Source organism: Amblyomma mixtum, chromosome 3, assembly GCF_055824585.1.
Source record: "Amblyomma mixtum isolate Tamu chromosome 3, ASM5582458v1, whole genome shotgun sequence".
In the NCBI taxonomy this organism is placed as follows: domain Eukaryota; kingdom Metazoa; phylum Arthropoda; class Arachnida; order Ixodida; family Ixodidae; genus Amblyomma; species Amblyomma mixtum.
Genome location: NC_143014.1, coordinates 139,326,795 through 139,343,426, shown reverse-complemented (window position 1 = coordinate 139,343,426; position 16,632 = coordinate 139,326,795). Strand labels below are relative to the sequence as shown.

The 16,632-nt window shown below is 44.5% G+C and overlaps 1 protein-coding gene and 1 long non-coding RNA gene across 4 annotated transcripts in view; one reads left to right on the top strand and one right to left on the bottom strand.

Annotated features, from left to right (window-relative positions):
- LOC149352148 (QRFP-like peptide receptor) overlaps window positions 1-16,632 on the top strand; it is a 212,281-nt gene that overhangs the window by 64,634 nt on the left and 131,015 nt on the right. Inside the window, exon 1 of one of the 3 annotated variants that reach the window (XM_089577118.1) lies at window positions 10,587-10,717. The exons of the other annotated variants lie outside the window; for them this stretch is intronic. The gene's annotated coding sequence lies outside the window, so the exon portion shown is untranslated. Of the gene's footprint in view, window positions 1-10,586; window positions 10,718-16,632 lie in introns of those variants that run through there. 3 annotated transcript variants of the gene reach the window in all.
- LOC149352149 (uncharacterized) lies at window positions 4,113-10,173 on the bottom strand. The gene is made up of 3 exons (XR_016289520.1): window positions 10,096-10,173; window positions 6,463-6,489; window positions 4,113-4,180 (listed from the first exon to the last, which is right to left on the bottom strand). It is a non-coding gene; the product is annotated as an uncharacterized LOC149352149 (long non-coding RNA).

The window sequence follows — 16,632 nt, the reverse complement described above, 5'->3', positions numbered from 1 at the left end:
AACAGTATGTTTATCCCTCCCCGTCCACTGCCTCACATTTATGCGTAAGCATACGTTATCGAGTGTCTGCAGAGCCTTGCTGAGTTGCATGAAGGTTGTCTCAACATCTGTACAAGCCTCAGGACCCAATATTTGCAATGTTTCTTATGCAATATGAATTCCTGTTGATCTTATCGGCCAGCAGACTAGGCGAGTCGTGAATGGGACACAATTCTTAGATGTAAGCGCATTTACGCAAGCTCTACAGTTCAGAAGTGTAAAGTAAAATGTTTCATAAAGCACTGAGAAGCATTATTAAAATTGTCTACACTCTGTATTTCCGACTTAGTTCTTTTCAGTTTCCATGGAAGTTCCTTTGTCATGTTTCTTTTCATGCGCGATTAACACTGGTCCGCCCAATCAGCTTTTCCAATTACGCATCGCTCCTCCCGGCCTTCACCTGTTCTATTGTTGCCTAACCCCGCAATTCCGGGAGGAAAAATTTTGTATCATGCTTTTGTCAAACGCATTCACGTTGAACTTATTAATAATCAGCTCCGCGCTGCCAAACAATAAAAGCAAGAAGATTAGAAAGCTCCGTCAGGCAAAGCGCTACTTTTCATTTGCCATCGTCTCATTCGCGCATCGATGGCTTCCGGGAGTTCTAGACAATAACCAGGGGTCATTCTGCTACAACGACACCACATGCAATATAAAGAGAATGAACTGCATGCGCGCTATTTTGCGTTTTTTCATTGTTTTTTTTTTTGTGCCGTTGAGGAAGGAACAGACAAGGAGCCAGATTGAGGGCGATTTTTTGTTATTTTCGGCCAATAGATCTTGGCGCACCAGTACCATTAAAAACGAATACGATAACGAATAGCTAACCTCTAATCACTGAAATTTCGAATAACGTTGAAGCAACGCGATACATAAAGCCGGTTGTAATTAGGAACAAGGCTTGCCGCTTTCACTCGTCACAAACGATCCGCTGCGATGAATAGCTGGAGGAAATTTCCCAGTACCGCCACGTGTCCGTGCCTGAAAGAGCCCACGCACGCATTCGGGGGACCAAGGGCGCCACGCGCGGTAAAAACGGGAGTGAAGTGAAAGAAGCAGCGGGGCGAATTGCACAAACCTTCCCTCTCTACCTCTGCACCTCCCCTTGGTAGTTGCTGGAAAAGGATCAACGGGGCGGCGAATAGGCTGGATGGGCACCACGCTGAGGCCGGCGTCGCGAGGTTGTCGGAGAGCGTTGTCATGCGCCAGGTGTCTGTCGTGCACGAAGACTCCTCGTCGCTGCGCATTTAAAGCTTCCCTTTCCTTGGTAAACTTCTCTCACACCTTGCTCTTCCCCATTCCCGCGTCGCTTCCCATCACCATCTGTTACCTTGGAAGGGCTGAAAGGTAAGAGATAAGAAGATGGACGCTATTATCGAGGGCTTCTAAAAGTTGCCCTCATTAGGCATCATTTTTTGGCGACTTTCTTGAGCTAATTAGCATTATGCTCTTTTCATTTCCAGCTGTATCTCGCGCCTTTAACTTTTTTTGTGCCCGCCGTGTTTAGGAGGACTTACTTTGCGACAAAGTTAATTTAGCCCCATTTATGCAGCGTTCAAAAAGCATGCCGGCAAATCAAAGTATGCAACACTTCGCAGCACTTACGCTGTTACACAGTCGTGAAGCATGGCGTCAAGAGCAGAGCGCTGGTGCTGTTTCGGAGGCAGTTTCGGGGAGGCCGGAAGCCACTCAGCGGTTTTTCGCAGGAGTCGCATTCCTAATTACATTCTCGCCAGTTGCACCTCGTGGCTCCGCACTTTGAGCACGAAGTGGCAGGTGCGGACTCAGACAGACTGTTAACTCGTTTCCGCATTACTCTTGCACGCTAATGAGGGCTTAGCTTCACGTGGGCTATGAAGAGACGCACAGCGGAGGGCTCCGGATTAATTTCGACCTCCCCCTGCAGTCGGAATCAAACCATGCAGCGAACTTAGACTCTGAGAATCTGAGTGCCAATAGCCACTGCGTCACCGCGGCAGGTTCACTAATGAATGATCCTCTCGCTGTCTCAAGAGAGCGATTTATAACGTCCCAACGTGTATCCTCTCGATCTAGCTCTAACGAGTACCCTCTGCCCTTTAGGCACAGAATAGGGTGAATTGGAGGTCAGTGGGACGAGAGGCATTTGCCCTGCTGTGCACGCAGCTGAACTGGTAATATGATGAGTGCCAACACGTCTGCGTTTTTGACTGTTTTGTTCCGCGGAGTTTGACTGGTAACTCCATCGTTGATTTAACTAACTGCTATATTGATGCAGTAGCACAAAATAATAAAGTTGCCAAGACGACTAAGGGTCGTTTGTCGAATCCCTTGGTTGAGGTTTGATGTCGGTGTCTTCGCTGATTGTGGGGTGATACTACGTGCTTCAAGATGCGCTACAATGGACAATAGAATTACGGCATCAAATGCTTTATTTTCAGTAAAGTGAAGTGCTGGGCCAGTTTTCATGAAGGAACCAGCGCAAAGAAGACGCGCACGCAACAAAGCTTTGCAGAGCAGGCGTAACGACGAAAAGCTCTCCACCTTCTTGCTTGCTTTTGTCGAAACTTTGCCAGAAAACTTAGAATTGCACGAAACCCGCAAACCCATTGGGAAAAATTTGGAAGGTACCTAAGTGATGCGCTGCTTCAATGAGGTCTTAGTTCATAAATAATTACTCAAAGCCAAGTAGTCAATATGGTGTTTACTGCCCTCATCAAGCTTTCCAACCTGCATACCCGTACGTGCGTGGCCAAGATGAAACACTAGACAGAGTTTGCACAGAGCGTCCAGTGGTGACATTCTCTTCAATATCACTGTCCTGCAGAAAAGTACACATCGGTCAGGCCTGAATGTGCGTCAACGGTCGGCTGAAAGAACACCGCTCTGTATGCTACCGTGTCAGATGAAGGCAGTCATTTACGTTCACACATACGGCGCTGCACGTATACGCGCCTTGGTTTCATCGAACCGGCATTATCGCTCGGGGAAAAATGACCGCGAGATTCTCGAGGCGCATCTGATCAAGAAAAGCAGCCAAATTTGCCCAGTCTACTTCTCTGTCCTAATCACCGATAAAGATCTAGCTTTTTATCCGCGCTTTTTGAATGGAGTAGAAGAAAAAATTGTGTACAAAAATGGGTTGTCTTGGTGCAGTTTTTTTGGTCTACTTACTAGCAGTTACAAATGACACCTGTTCACGCGTTAGTAAATATTTTTATGTCCTACAGAACTGCTGCAAATGAATAATTTATAAGTCCAATGGCGGTGCGTGTTCTTCTATTCTCAACCTGCGACTCCTTTCCGCTGCTCCGTTCAGTGTCAGCTTTGCTTTCGGCATGCCGTCATCATTAACGCACACCGCCCATGGACCATTCACTTCCGTAAAATGCCGAGCGTTGACTGTAGTTCCGCTGTAATAAACGCTGCGGAAACCAAGACCTAGTAGAACCTTGCAAAAAATTGTTGCCTTATGATTGAAGCGTCGATAAAGTGCATCGCTTGGGAATAAATTTCTCTCCCCAGTTTTTTGGTAGAACACCTGCAATTTACGTTAATGGACCCCACGATCAGCAAGAGACCAAGCAAAGACAGTAACACCGTTTTGTGTCTGACGTTGCCAGTGTCTCTTCGGAGCGATTATTCGAGACCGAGATGGCCGAATAAACAAATAACAACCCGCATTTCTAGCGTTCTCGCTGTTACGATCCAGCGAACCGGCGTGCTTCGTAAAGTTCCCAGGTTTTCAAGAGGAAGTATTGAACGTCGAAGAGCAAAATTTTGTGCAGCGAGCGCCCACGCAGGCACGCAGAGCCCGCATGTACCGGGCTCTCTGGACAGTTTTTCTTTCCCCAGCTGTCGTTCTTACTTTATTCGCCCTCTCTCGGCAGTACACTTTCTTTGTATGCGTTACCCTTTTCTTGGGAACATACGCAGGTTATTTCCTATTCTTGGAATTTCCGTCCCTCATTTTCGACCGTACGCTGAGGGCAGTGCTTTTTGTTTGCTTGTTTCGTCTAGCCCTTGCGTCGTTCTACCTCGTTCCGGCCTTACCTTGCTGCTTCTGTGCGGCTAGCCTTGATTTGGTCCGTTTCGTTTATCGTCCCCGGGTACATAATTGCACTTGGACTTTCATCCTGGGCTCGTGCGCGCATGTGGAATTCTGCAATTTAAACCGCGCACAATGGAACAGCAGCCGGTAACCCGTGAATCGTATGCCGTGGCGTCCTTAGTAGGAAGTACGCTATGGAATATTTATTCGCTTTATTCCCTGCATTTATTGCGGGTTATTTCAAGAGCGATAGTATTTTGAACGACAGTCTATGGTATCTGTTCCACATTTCCTGCTTGATTCGCCCGACGTGTTCCGCACGGGTATGATGAAATAAACATTCTCTTATCGGAGATTTCTGTGCAGATTGCAAATAACCTTTCCTCGCAACAGCATGTTAGTGTAACAAAGGATGGGATCTAAGGGCACTCATTCCATGGTGGGTTCGTTGCAGAGAGCAGTGGCTTTTTTTAAGATGGTTGCTAACAGTGTCTGGAACTGCAAAGCCGGAATTTGAGGAGACGAAGACTTAAGGGATTCCATTTGCTCGCCTATCTAAATGGATGGAAGTTTTCGCTGAAGTTTTTTAAGTTTTCACCTCTCATTACATGATTGCTCTGCCAAAGTTTTTTTTTTTTTTTAATACACAGAGGAACCATAAAGCAAGTGTAAACCTACACTGAAACTAGGATTCCTCGAGGTGTAAACTGACTGCTTCCTGCCTATAGAGCGACTGTACGCAAGAATCGATTTATTCCTGTCTATAGAGCGACTGTACACAAGAATCAAGTTCCTTGATTGAAACCCTTTGTTGACCTGGACTTTTCACTGGCAGCAGAGACTTTGAGAAAGCGGTTCATTTGGCCACTGTATGCCTGCGGTTTTATCTTGGTACCTTTCTCAAGATAAAAATGTAACTCCTTGTTTGACTACAGTTATCAGCTGACAGAAAAATATTTGTAGAGTCAAGCAGCCTGATATTACAAGGTCTACAAAATACAATAAAAAGGAACCCCTTCACGCAGTCTCCCACCGGAGATGCACACATGAATGCAATGCACACGAGAGGAGTACTGAGCATGCGTTCTCATTAAAACCAATAAAACCATTAAAGCTAATAAAACTGCACGCAAAGTAAAAGTCTGGGCGCTCGTTGGGACACGGAATCTAATACGTTGCGCTAAGCTTAGCTTAGAATTTTGATGATTACTTCTAGCGCTGCACCTTTGATATATTTTTTTCCACGAGAAAAAAAAAATAGTCGTTATTTTTTTCACGCCCCCGAATGTGCCATTAAGTACCACTTTGAGGTCCAAGCTCTCTTCATATTTAACTAATAAGACTTTCGCTGAAACAGGTGATAAACAATACGATATCTATTCGGCTCCGCCCAAAGACGTTACAAGGGTCGCTTACTCGCCCCTGGCACAACAAGTTGTCAAAGTGCTGGGTGAAGAGCTGTTACTACTCAGGAGCCGTACGCTTGGCATGAAAAATAGTTTTGTTTTTCTTTAAGCGGTAAACTGGCAAACGTATGTCTAGCTGAACGTATTCCGAGCTACATTCGAAGTTCGCCGTCGAAGCTGTGTATGTCGCTTCCTCAAAATATTTACAGTTCTCCGTGATTACATGTGACCAGTAACGAGCTCCTTCGACATTTATTTTATCAACTATGACATCAAGCCCCTCATTTTTCGCATCTATGTTTGTGAGTCAAAATAAAAAATGCTTTCTCTTGCTTTTTTCCCCCTAAACGCAGAGCCTGGGACACAGTTTCGCCTTCTACTTTTTGCGAATATATCATACTGAGGAGCTTACAAAATAATTTCATGTCTTAGAAGCAACTGTACGAGTTCCTTGCATCGCCACTCATGGCTGTAGACTAGCTAACGCAGTCCAACTGAGACAGTTGAGGAGCTCTTTCTATTTTTTTTTCTAAACGAGCCGAATCCAGAAACTAAAACGAAGTGAAGCTGTAGTGGAAGTAAATCCGTAGATCTTTCCTTCGCACCGCTATCAAAACAAAATGGGCGAAATATTTAGCACGTAAAGCATATCATATAGCTTCCTGTATAGCGCTAGAGCTCCTGCGGCTAACAAACCCGCGTTTTTCGCAGCTTCTTTTAGTGCGAATTTGATTCAATTTGAAAAGGTACTCCAAAGATTCATAATAACAAAAAAAAAACGCATATGAATTGTCCAGCACAGAGCGCAGCAGAAAAAAAAACACAAATTCTGCTTGTTTTTTTTTCAGGGCTCTTAAACGCCCCTCCATTAAAAAAAAAAGCAGTTATCTGTGAAACGATTAAAGCGCCACTATCTTTACTGTTACAACCAGCAGTTGACAAGGAAAACCAAAATATAGTTCGAAAGCAGTGAAATTGAGAACTCACCAATTCATATCCGACTGAGGTTGGGAGCTGGAATGAAAAGATCAAGGAAGACTTCCAAGCGTTACCATTCACACTCACGGAGAAAGTGCGATAAAGCGAAATGTTTTCGCCTGAAGCGAAGACTACATCGCGTTCTTACCTTTCGAGGCGGTACTTAAACAAACATACGCAGACGCGCGCACACAGACACACCAGATGGTAAAAATACGTACAGGAACATATCTTCGCCCATGACTCCAACGGTCCGAAATAAAACCATTTGTACGCCTTATATAGCTCTAAAGATCCCGGCGTTGATAGGATGTTGGCTTTCTTTTTCTTCACTTCAGCCGCGAAGTTATCGAAGTGTCTCTGCCATTGAACAAAGCCTCCACCGTAGCTCTTTTTCGGTTTGTACGCGAAGTCTGACCATTGACTTAGCCTCATCATCGTTACGCTGCTGCTTTTTAGGGCCCTTCCGGCGGCATCGATCCCTAAAATTCGATGAACAAGGCTTAGACAGTCGGCAATCGGGTCAATTTAGTTGACAAAGTGCATTTTCACTTCAGTGCATACAGCGAAAGAGTCCGACTAATTTCCAAACGGTTCGAGGCACATCATTTTCAGTTATGAATAATTCAATTTTTTTATTTAGCACCTCAACCAAGATACCCGCGGTGGTAGCCTAGTGGCTTTGGCGTTCGGCTGCGGCGTTCGGCTGCTGTGCCCACCGACGCAGAATCGAAATCCTGCCGTGGCGGCCGCATTTCGATCTATAGCCGAAACGCAAACACATCCGTGTGCTTTGCGATGTCAGTGCACGTTAGAGGACCTCGAATTTTTTTCCAAACTTATCAGGAGCCCTTCACTACGGCGTCTCTCATAGCTCTTATTCAGCCCCGGTATGTTAAACTCCACGCATCACAACGTAACTGAACGGAAAGGAAATACTGGTGGTATAGATTATCAGGCTTCTTCTCCCCCTTGTCTTTCCATATCTCGCCCCTGCTGCCGCACCGAAGTCTTTTTCATGTGGCGGCTTAGGGCAACGATTAACGCGAATATGCTGCGTGCTGAGGGACAACAGAAACTGAGCCCACCTTTTGCAGTCACGAATACTGTGTTCCAACCGCGTGATCACTTGGCTGCCCAGAGCAGACATCGTGTCTTGCTTGCGTACAGTGTCTATCACCGGATGAGTTAGAAAGGAAGTTTCATAGGGCTGCTTAAGAACGAGGGACGTTAGGGTTTCATCCCATCGCTCGTTTCTTGTTTTCGTTAACGTAGATAACCATCGAGCCACACTGAATGAGACTAAACTAAGGAAGGCGAACTTCTCTTCGATTTCTTTTTTTTTTCGAAAGCTGTTCGTTCGTGTGCTGCATAAACACAACAACGAGATGTTCATTTCCCTTCACGCAGATAAATAAGCCCTGTTACAAAAAATCCTACTAGTTAAAAGTAAACTCAGCACCGAAACACACAGGTAAAATGTGGAGATATAAAGTTCTTCGCTTGTAGAAATAAAGGAAAAGGAATTGCTACAGTATCCTAGTCGAGGCTATCTGTAGTGTTGAGCTCATTTTTTGTTTTGTTGTGATGGGGGGGGGGGGGGGGGGGGTGCAATCTTAATCAAAGGAAAATAACTCAGGAAAGAACGGAAGCACTGCTGTTATCATTTCAGCGTGAAATTCTGAAATCTATGTTTTAAAAGCTGCAACACTAAGAAATTCGGTACTTCGATGCACAGCCAGATATTTTTTTTTCCCCATATAAGACCACGTGTCATAATGGCAGACTTTTGCCTGTCCTTCACATAATCCCTGCTCACGGTTTGTTTTTGGAGGAACTCGAGCAGGGCACTCGACCAGTTTAAGGAAAAAAGGCTTACTTTTCCCGCATAAATTTGAAAAAGCTTTTACGTGTTAAAGTCTACTCTTCTATTGCCTATACAAATGCGTGCATGTCCCGGCGTACATCACGTAGACACTTGCGCTGCACTCATTACGACCGTACGCTAGCGCGTTAATATGATTCATCTCTTACCAGAGAAACCTTTTGCGAGTTTTCTTACGCTGTCATATCTGTGCTCAACACAAGCCACGTTGAAGCGCCGTTGTGCGTTCGAGTAAACCCAAAAAGAAAACGGAACAGACACATAAAATGTGTAAAACGCTTCCCGTCCATATATGCATACATTTCTTTTGCCCACGCGATTTACGAGAAGGCTCGCAAAAAAGCACTCCAAAAGCATAGAACACCTTAATGTGTGCTAATGGAATTAAAAAAGAAGGCGAAAGTAATTATGAAGATGGATATTACCACAATCATTTTGTTTCTATTTAAGCTGATAGTTTCAACATTAACATTCGTACAATGCTTTCATGATTAAAAAAATCCCAAGCACGTGATTTAATGTCACATCACTAATGTATCGTTCCTTGGGTACTCGTCTGGAAAGTTAGCTCAGGCAAAGCACCTTCTCTGATTTTTACTCCAGTCAGTTTCCACATTACTAAACTGCCTTTTGTGACTTAGTGCTTAAAATTCAGTCATTACTTCGACGTTGTCGTCCAGCTTTTTATCACATTAGCTCACCAGTCCAGCACCTTTGACTGGCATTCCACATACGTTGTCAGGAATAATCCAGTCACCAGTGTTGACAATTTGTACAGTGCCATTAAAACTGCACAAAAAGTATAATCTCTCGCATCTCTTCGCATTTCGGCCTGTTAACAGGCCCAAAAGGGATACAGACGCAACTAAACGCTTTAGCAGTGATCATATATATGACCAGTGTGTGCCTTGTACAACTCTCTTGTGTCTGTGTTCTTTTTTGCAGTATTGGGGTAGTTCTCATGCCTCAAATAACAACCAACCAACTAGCCCAACTCTTCACATTGCATTAATCCCCCCCCCCCCCCCCTGCATTCTTCACAAAGGCTGATAGAAGTGCTGTAGGGTACGGGACAAACGAATCCGTGTAAATGTTTGTACTGTGAGAATTCTGCGTTTTCCTTTCGTAGCTCTACATTTTTTTCTCCGAATCTAGTTAGCGAATCAGTACAGGACTTTTTTTTTGTATTGCGGTCGTTTTCAAGGCGTTTCCTCGCGCCCACGAGACCGCGTCAACTATCGTGACCATACCTTCAATTCTTTAATCTTTTTATGGATTATCTTGCGAGTTATGACAGACTGTTGTATCATTCTTTGTATCGTTGCGAAGCGGGCAGTACCGAACAGGCCAGCGTCACGAAGCCTTAAGAAGGATTACGGTCTGCGCGAAAAACGAGCACGGGATGGGGTCACTACCGAAACGGGGAATAAAGTCATGCATTCAAAAAAAGTTCTCGAAGTCGACGCAGAGCAGATGAATAATTGCTCTAAAAGCTCTCAAAGCGAAAAATCCCAGGGACGAGTGAGGACAATTTGACCGGCAGGTGCCCCCGCTCCCCTTTTAATACAAAAAAATAAGCACTCAGTCGTGTCTTCCAGGTGTTTCATGGCCGCACCACGTTTCGCAAATGAAACGCCCAATATAAAGTTTGGTGCAAAAAGTAATTGAACTCACGCATGAGGAGCAAAGCACGCTCACTAGCACTGAGACAAAAAGCAAGCATTAAAGAAGATCAAAGAAGCCGTCCGACGCGGTACCTTCATTAGACGTCGGCGCATATAGCTACGATCCTAACGAGCCGTGGGCACGTTCTGCTGCTTCGCCGAGACGTCAAGGGCACTCATCACGTTCCCGGTAATCATACTGAGCCGCCGCTGTCGGACCTTTATGACTCCTCAACGCCCCTTCCCCTTTCTTCAATTTTTATCTGTCGGTGACGAGCTGGCAGGTGATTTGCGCAAACACCTGGGCCAGTCATCTGAAAGGAAGTGTGATCGGTGGTTATCAGAGAAAGATGGGAGACGAAGGCATTCGCGTCGCGAGGGTTGCTTCACTGAGCATCATATCTGCATCGATGACCCACGCGTTTCATCAGAAGTATGTCGTGATTATAAAGCAGACGCCGCACCCACGAGAGACGCAGCCTCGATTATCAGGTTTCGTCTTTGTTCCAGTGGAATTGACAATAACGTAACACCCCTCGGAGTCAAATCCCATTGTAGGAACGACGGCGGGCAATAAGTGAGAAGCGTGCCCAGAATCTGTGTCGTGCCTTAAATGGGCGTAAAGACGAAGGTTTTTTTCCAGGCGGGACAATTTTCGTTCACTTACCATCACGTGTCTTCGTACCAGGCGGAAATCAGCAGCACGTGTTGCGAGGTAGGTGCGACATGTAGGCTAGAGTGAATAACACAGCGGACAGAGACAGAGAAACAGACGGGACACACGCTAGATGTCGCAGCCAATGTCCTGCAGAACCAACTAGCCCAACTTCTTCGTTTAGAGGTAGGAACGTGCCGGAGGCGTAGGCGTCGCTAGCCTTCTGTCTACATTCAGACAATTTTCTGCGGGCCAGCAGTGGCTGCCACGAACCGGACCCGTTGGCTGTAAAACCTGCGTGAAACATTAACTAGGGATCAGCGCTTTTTGGAAGCCGCGACAACGACATCACGTGGATTTTGCGCAGTTTATGGCTTCAACCTCGGTAGTATAGCCACTAGTCACAACAGTAAAATGTTGCAAACGAGAAATCCAGTGTCACGATTCCGTCGCCAAGCGATCGATCTCAAAATCTCAAAACCGATCGAACACATAATAACTCATCGTTGCTGCGTTCGTTTGCGGGCAAAAGACAATGTCCTATCTGTAGTCATGGCATCTTATTAGAACGGTGACTTCAGCCCCTTGTTTAAGGCAAAACAATCACTGCTTTGCCGTGCAAAAATTTTGAAAAAGTCTGGAATGTTTCTCTTTTTCACTATGGTGCTCGAAATTCGAATGAACGGCATTTTAATACTGGTCGCAGTTATTGCGTTGGGGAAGAGATTAAACTTTTGTCCTATATTAGTAGGTGTTTGATTTAAACATGAATGAAATTACATCGACGGGAGAAAATTTAAGAACTAGTGTAAAGTTAAGTGGCTATATAATGTACAGTGGTGTGTGAAAAAGATCACCACATATGACCAACGACTGGAGCGGCGGAATCGCGCCGCGTGGCGCTGCGGTTCGCAGAGCCACTTCCACGTTTGCATCGCAGGGGAGGCCGGACAGAAGCAACCTTCGTTAAGCGCGGCTTGCCAAGCGTCGGAGTGCTGCTGTGCTGGCTCTGGCGTTGGTCGACCGTGCGCAATTGTGAGCACGTCCTTTTTTTTTACTCGGTCGTCGTGAGCAACGATATCAACATTCCTCAGCACAGTTGGTAGATCACCGGACGCGTAATTTGGAGGTCGTGGGTTCGGATCTCATTGGCGGCATTGTTTTTTTTTCTTGTTTCTAATCAGATGTCTTTAAAATAATTACTGTATTAACGTCCCATTTATGCCACCACAAAAAAAAAATCCCCTATGCTTCTTGGTTTCGGTGACTGTTAGCTTCCGTCATGTATTTCCGTGTTAGGTTATCTCATGGTTAGTGTATTGTAGGATGCATCGGCCTTAGCATATGAATGAAGTAACAATACCTTTGTGGATGCGCTTTTGATTGATGCTCCGAGGGAAAAACGTACCGTTATTTCTGGCCGTATCTCTCTTCTTTCTTGAGTACGTAAACACTCAACTTATGCCTCATGGCAGACTTCTCGAAAAAAAAAAACAAGAAACGCTACCGACCAGCAGTCAGTAGCCGCTTCCAACTGATGCTTGTTCAGTTAAAAATGGCATGCTGTAGAGACCACCATCATTGCCACAAACTTCTGATTTTTGGCGCGTGAAGAGGAAGTACGGTCGTAGAGTATCACTCAGATTAATGAGTAAAGCTTTAAAGTCTTGCCCACAAGGCGACACTTGTGAATACACGGTATAACACTTTCACAGGAAATATTCACGTTTCTGCCCCATAGGTGAGTACCGGTAGGATGCAGCTGTATATACTTTTCTCTTGAGGTATATTGGTAAACTGCCATTCATGATCGGTGCCATTCATGAATGCGCTCCACCCCATTGTTATTCTGGTCATTTCACTCTCGTGGTGCGGAACTTCAGTCACTACCTGCCCTAAGTAGACGTATTCCCTTACCACTTCCAGCGCCTCGCTAGCAATCGTAAACTGGTGCTTCCTTCCAAGACTTGAAAATTATTTTAGTTTTCTGCGTGTCAATTTTTATGCCCAAAGTTCTGCTTTGCCTGTATAAGTCATTGATCATGCTTAGCAATTCATCCTTTGAGTGACTAAGCGAGCCAGTGTCATCAGCGAATCGCATATTACTAAGGTATTATACATTAACTCTTGTCCCCAACTCTTATCGACATTTGGTGTCGTGCTATCAGAGCAGAACAAAAGATCATAAATATTATAACATATCTCTGCGTGCGTGTCTAAATAATCGGTGCTGCAGAACCTGAGATGCTTCTTGCTGCCGCGTGGTGCAGGCGCGAGTAGACGAACTGCTTGCGTCAGAAGGCTCTCTAAGTGCTTTGATCCGAACAATGCCTTCTCTCACGAGTCTTCTCGGACATCCTAATGGCATTATTTAAGCGGTACGGCTGAGTATGAGGGACACTTCGTGGAGCTGACGGCTTCCGATGACGCATATTAGTGTACTCCGGGAAAAATGGCATGCCAGCCACGAACCAAACTAGCGACTTCTAGTACTCAAGCCGCCACCGGAACAGGCGCCCAAAGCGGGCAGAGTTACGCATTTGTCATCTAATGTCGCTGCTCTTTCATATGCCTTTACAACACAGATGGCAATCAATAAGGTGGGGGGGAGTCAGGGTTTGCCTGGAAAAAAAGGACGGAGCAAGTCAATGCTAGGTCATGCGTAAGTCAGTGCGTTATGTCTACGTCTTTCGCAATGTTTCTAAACGATGTATCATCAACTCGCCCGTGTAGCTATCGTGTTGAATTCCATGCAGTTACGAGCAGTGCTGCAGTTTCAAATATGGTACTGAATTCATATACCAGCTGTTTCAGAGACGACTTTAAGTAATTCGCAAAAATAGGTTTTTTGAAGTAAAACTATTGCTTTTTGAGCATAGTATTACGAGTGTTGGCGGACAACAGAAAAACGGTGCATCGTTTTAAGTAGTAAGCCGGTTGACTAATTCTTAATAATTAATGTTTTAACTATTAGAGTTAAGCGCACAGTTGAAACTAGAGATTTGTAGCCGGTCGTTAGTAATTGCCATATCAGGTTTTAGAATTTAGAAAACACGATTACCTTTGGCGCTGTGGCTCGACGAAATCTGGCTTTTTTGACTACTTACTTGTACTCGAAACGTTGCTTTGCCTGTATGCTTTTCGAAAGCGCATGCATTTTGACACGATGTAACAAAATTTTGTCGAGCCACAGCGCCGAGGAAAATGGCGTTTTCGAAATTCTAAAAACTGGTATGGCTATTACTAACGACCTGCTACGTATCTCTAATTGCAGCCAGGGGTCTGACTCTAATAGTTAATAAGCTAATTATTAAAAATCAGTTAACCAACCTACTACTTAAAACGATTCACCGGTTTTCTGGTGTCCGGCTGAAAAAGCCATAGCTATAGCTCAATTTGAAAATTGCTTAGTCTTCCCTGACACACCAATATCGAGAAACAGGTTTTCTACTCAACAAACGAAGAACTGCTCTGAGTGTGCAACTCACGTATGTATGACTGCTGTATGATCTGCGGCAAATATTGGCTAAGAAATCAGCACCTTTGTATTTGCGCAGTTCTTGTGGGACACAAGCCCCAAAAAGTAAGTAGAAAAGGAAGAAGTAACAATTAAGAGGGTGGATGTGCGAGTCAAAACGTTCTGCCCGTATTGCACGAAGACGTACCCACAATAATATATATATATATATATATATATATATATATATATATATATATATATATATATATATATATATATATATATATATATATATATATATCAAAAATAAAAATTATTTCTTGCCAGCTGATTGATTAATATAAGATAAAGTCACCATAAAGTCACCATATATATATCATCGAACCTCTTATGCTCCCTATGGCGTTCTCAAGAACGCCATAGGAAGAGGGTTCTCACACAGCTGCCACCCTCGCCGTTCTATGACGTTCTACGTCACATCAGTGGTAACTCAGGATGTGCTACGTCCGCCGCTTAAGAACGTGGGTGGCGCTGATGAACACTCTCAAGGTTAGCTTATTTGTAAACATAAATACCCCGAAAGCAGAAGAGTAGACAGCCGTCGCTCAGCGGTAGAGCACCGGACGCGTAAGTCGGGGGTCGTGGGTTCGGATCCCACCGGCGGCATGTGGTTGTTTTTTCTTCTGCTTTTCTAATCAATTAGCTTAGAGCGATAACATATTCAGCAATATTTTAAATCGAACAACACCACAAAATAAAAAATAAATTAAAAAATATATCCCCTGTGTCCTTTGGTGTCTGTGGCTGTTGGCTTCTCTCATATATATAGGAGTTCTCTGCCCTGCTGCAAAGGATATTTTTGGGAACTCTTCAGTACCGCAAAAGAAATCGCGCCTGGTAGTACACGTACCAGTGTAGATACCAGGTATCTATGGAGACAGGCATAAGCCAGGCGATCGAACTGCAAACCATGCGACCACGAGGCCGGCGCTTTAACCATTACTTCTGAACTTTCTGTTTTCAGTGTGATGAATAACATTACATGCAAAAGGTATAACACGAGCAAGTACTACTCACATACCAATCAGCACGCGACAGTTAACCTGTCTGACAGAGCGAAACTCGTCGGAACACCTGCACCCTTGAAGTAAGCCGGTAAAGACTGGGCAAGAGATCAGGGCTTGGAGTCAAGTCTACTGGCAGTTTGGTGATACACTCCTTTAAAGCAAACAGTAATGTGACTGAAGTACGATTTTCGTCGAAAATCAGGTTCACAACTGCGGTACAACATGCGAGTTTTCCGCAGGTCGCGTAGTCATGCGAGGAACACAGTAAGTCATGCGAGAGCACAGTAATGTATCGGAGAGCTTGAGAATTCAAATTATGAGCTTTCTCAAGGCTTTGGGGGGACATCATAGAACAGTACCGAAGTTTTACAACTTACGAAGTCGTGCTGAACTGTTTAATTAAAGTCGCTGAGGCAGAAATTTAAGGTAGAAGGCAGAAATATTCATTCTGTCGGGCGCATGTTGTTATGGGCAAATAGCTTACAGAAGAAGCTCTTTGTGCGCCGACAAAGAAGCTTTTTACGCCTTCATATAAGTTATGATCATGATAAGTTGAGACATAATGAATTTTAAATAATTTTAAATAGGAGAACAGAAAATTATGGAAGTAATGCCGTCGTATGACCTTCATTTTTGCGACAGTAAGATCAAAGTTTCTGTCGCAAAGAAAGCTGCCGCGAAACGAACAGCATAAATGTACTCATAAATATTCAACAGCATTAATATTTAACAGCAAGGAAGCTCGCAAACCTACACTGAGCCCCCAGGGACGTAAGCCGTCAACAAAACTGAATTGCAAACTTCCCGACAGCGTCATGATAGGGAGGGAAAAATGTTGCATCCTGAAGTTTCTCAGAAAATGAGAAACTTCTTTCAGCCTTTCAATATAAAACTATCACCAAATAACATGACATTAACTGCTAAATGAACCGGCAATGCCTTACGCGTGACATCTCAGGCGTGAGAAAGACAAGCGCCTGGTTATGTGTTTGGGAAGTGTCCTCCCGATAGTTGTTCTACGTCACTGACTCCCTTGTTGGCAGTACGTTCTCAAACAATGCCACCTCGCTAAGCGCTACCGAAACACAGACAAGTTTCATTGGCGCTGACGGAGTCGATTATAATGAAGAATTAGCGCGTATCTTCGGACTCCTATTGATGAATGTTTTGTGCGAAAAGGCGCGAAACCGAAAACTGAGGCGGGTTCCTTCGCTGTCTCAGTTTTCGTTCTTGGCGTCTTTTAGTACAAATTGTGCGACAACTCGCCCAACGGCCAATATTTAGCAGTTTATGACTTATCAAGAAATCAGACACAGCTCCACAGAATTCCGCTATTTATGCGGTTACCACCACTTGGCAAAACACTGCAGTTACAAAAATATGCATTTTCTTTATCTGGTAAATAGGAATGAAAACCACTGAAGCACGGCATGGTTTTCCATGAGGGA